Raw genomic sequence first — 3,526 nt, forward strand, 5'->3', positions numbered from 1 at the left:
ATCGAAGATGGTCACCAGGGTGGCTTCTGACGGCTTCTCTGGAGCCAGTAAACTGTGCAGCACTGAATACGTGGCCTGGCAACAACAGGTGAGGAACACGGCTCGCCGTTTGTCCTCGTTGACATCGTTGGCGATGAAGTATTGCTAGACTCGTTCCCGGTACTCCTCCCAGCTAGATTCCGAGTCGAAAGGTTCGCGCTTGCCGACCGATGGCATTCTGGAACAGCCGTACCTGTCGGCGGCCGCAACTTCAGTGCGTAAACATCCTCGTCGCCAGTGTAATATTTGCCGAATACAGGAACCGAGGTCCATGCATACGACCAGCAGCCCAGTGTGACGCGGAAGCAGTGTTCCACAAACGCGGGCCAACTCGTTCCGGCTTCTGCAGAAAGCGCGTGAGAAGCCGGCATGCTAAACGCGCTGGGCTCGCGCTTCTAACATTTTAGCTAGTGCCACTAAATAAGCTACGCTTCAGAGTAACGACACTTGGCCATATTGTGTCGTACAATCATGGTTGCCAGTTATCTGAAGCTTTATCTGAAATCACAGGAAATGCTTTTCCGCCCTCCACAAATGTTTAAACCGTTCGCGACAGAGCAAAGCAATATTACATGACCTTCCTAACACTAAATCTAATGCTGAGGAAGTCGCACATTTGAATCATGACGATCGGCAGTTGCGTCTGCCCTGCATACGAGCCAAAATGGCGGCGCCCACAACAATGTCGGGGGACGGAGTGCCGATACTCTAATTTTAGCCACGATTCTAGCATTATGGGCAGTCGGGTGTGTGCGACGGCCGATGATCATGATATTGATTTTGGCTGCGCCCAAGCGCCACCTAGACACTGTCACAGTTCAGTTCAGTTCAGAAAACGTTTAATGCCATTAAAAAAATAGGGGTTGGGGAATGGGGATGTGCGCCGATGACGACTAGGCCTGGGCGCTGGCACGAGGGAGAGGTATTCGGGGGCTAAATGAAGACGTCCAGCTTGCCTTTATGGATAAAATACAGAAGTCCACGCAGGATCCTTCGTTGGATGTTCTCTGGGCCGGGTGGATGGGCCCACCCCTCCAGGAATGTGATGTCTGCTGGTCGGTGTTTTAACCTTTCGTTTTTGTATTTGGGACATTCCCACAAGAGATGGTGAATGTCTGCCTTGGCGCGCATGTCGCATTGTATGCAGAGGCCTGATCTTTTGCCCCTACTCCACGATGCGACCCATGCAGGTGTAAGTGCCGTGTTGGTCCGGACTCTGGTTAAGAGAACCTGCCCTCGCCTTCCGAATCCCCGGTGAGGGAGGTCAGAGAACGGCGGCTCGGTCAGTTTCTCTTCGAGTTCTACTAAATAGTTTTCCTTGATCCGGGCTCTGTCCTCGCCCGGGTCGTATTCCTCTGTTTTGCTGTTGGCCCGCGATGCCCGATCACGAGCGATGAGGCCGTAACTGTGGTCATGTTGTGGCTGCTCTTCGTCTGTGCCGCGGGGAAGAATCAAAGACGCGCGGGCCAGGCGGTGAGCTGCTTCATTTCCGGGGATGCCCGAATGACCGGGTAGTAGTAGTAGTTAGTGGTGAGGGTAGCGGAAAGCCGGAACATGTTGGCCACTCCTTTAGTGGGGGCGAGTTAGTTCCGGGGAAGGGAGGGGGATGAAAGGGGAGATGAGAAAAAGCTAAAGAAAGAAGAGAGATAAAGAAAAGGAACAGATTGAAAAGAGAAGAGAGGAAAATGGGATGAAAAGGGATCAAAAAGGAAAAGGAAGAAAGAAAAAAAAAAGAACAATTGGTCAGCAGTTCTTGTGGCTCGGTTGTAGAAGTGTTGCCATCGCCCAGTGTATGTCACACACCGGGGTTAGAGGCGGTCAAATAAACTGGTGTCCTCCAAAAACTTGAGAAGTGCGGCGAATGTTCTCGAGACATCGCGTGCAGAACCTGGGGGAAAAAGAATGTCCTGTGTTGTAGCACTTGCTACGCCTGCTTGCCGCAGGCCGTCGAGAAGCGATTTTCTTTTGTCCGCTAGAGTAGGGCAGGTCCAGAGGAGATGGTCCTGGTCCTCGGGAACATCACAGGATGGACAGTTTGGGTTTATTGTTGGGTCCATACGGTGAACGGCTTTCGCAGTAAAGGCACAACCAGTGCGAAGTCTGTGCAGTAGTGAAGCGGAGGCTCGGGACAGCTTTGGAGGCACGCGTGCGGGTGGCTTCCCGGTAGAGACGCGCGTGTCCGGATGTAGTTTCTCTATTTCTTTGTGAATAATAAGTCTGGCCTCATACATTTTTGGTATAACAAGTGTTGGTACATGAATGTGGTGAGCTGCATTAGCGAGACGATCGGCTGTCTCATTGCCCGAGATACCGACGTGTGATGGCAGCCATTGGTATGCTATATGCTATCCTTTAGACTCTAGGTTTCTTGTCATGTGTCCAATGTATCTGGCATATTGTGGGGCGTCTTCAAGGTTACCGAGAAGTTGTAAAGCTATTCTGGAATCTGTGAGGAACACTGCCTTTCCACTGTGAGGGATACTGTTGAGGATGTCAAGGCCTAGCCAAAGCGCGGCAAGTTCGGCAGTGGTAGATGTAGTGTGAAAGCTCAGTTTCCTGGATTTGGCCATTTTTAGTTCCGGTATAAAAACTGCTGCAGTGGATGATTTGCGGCTATGAAGTACCGAGCCGTCGGTATATACACGCATCCATCCTAGAAAATCCACCTCAATTCGGTATTCTGCGAGGGTCCGAGCGACAACTTGGGCTGTGAAGCGTTTGCTTCTGAGTTCCGGAATAGATTCACTGATGTTCAGCGGCGAGGCGTAAGGTGGTGGTGCCGGGTAGATTCTATCTAAGGTGCCCACAATTCCTTCAAAGTCTCTAGCGAGAGATCCAAGGCGAGATTGAGGACACCTTCGAATATGGTTCAAGAGGGACTCTGTTGACCGGCAGGATGATTGCCTTGCGATGTGGCGAAGTGTCAGCTCTCTGCCGTGGTTCTCGACAAGGTTGACCCTCGCTTCAACCAGCGTTGGAATGTTCGGGGAGTATCTCGGTAAACCCAGACAGAAGCGAAGTGCAATCCTTTGCAGGGTCTCAATGGCTGCAAACTGTGCATTGCTCAAGTGAATCAGCGGCAAGGCGTATAATAATCTCGAAAGAATGAGGCCTCTGTATAACTGTAGCATCATGACCTGAGACGTTCCCCACCTGCTGCCCATCATCATTCGAACGGCGTTGAGGTGGCGGCGACATCTGATCAGTGTTGCCTTGACTGCAGGCTTCCAGGAGATGCGGTCATCCAGAAGAAACCCCAGGTAGGAGTACGTTCGGACACGTGCTACATCTGTTCCGTTAATTGTGTAGATTTTGTTGATCGATGCTCTAGCCGTTGGATGGTATTGAAGGGCAGCTGTTTTGGAGGCGGAAAGCGTAAGGCCTAGTCTAGAAATCTCGTCTACAACTATAGTCAATCCGTCCTGGAGGGTTTGTTGCATCTTGCTATATATCTTAGTCGGGGCGGTAGTCCAGAGGGCCACGTCGT

General features: G+C 51.4%; 1 pseudogene; it reads right to left on the reverse strand.

Moving 5' to 3' along the window:
- Positions 1-1,847: 1,847 nt before the first annotated feature.
- Positions 1,848-2,687, reverse strand: LOC115317265 (annotated as a pseudogene).
- Positions 2,688-3,526: the final 839 nt, after the last annotated feature.

The sequence above is a fragment of the Ixodes scapularis genome, unplaced genomic scaffold (assembly GCF_016920785.2).
Source record: "Ixodes scapularis isolate PalLabHiFi unplaced genomic scaffold, ASM1692078v2 PGA_scaffold3__209_contigs__length_174095766, whole genome shotgun sequence".
In the NCBI taxonomy this organism is placed as follows: domain Eukaryota; kingdom Metazoa; phylum Arthropoda; class Arachnida; order Ixodida; family Ixodidae; genus Ixodes; species Ixodes scapularis.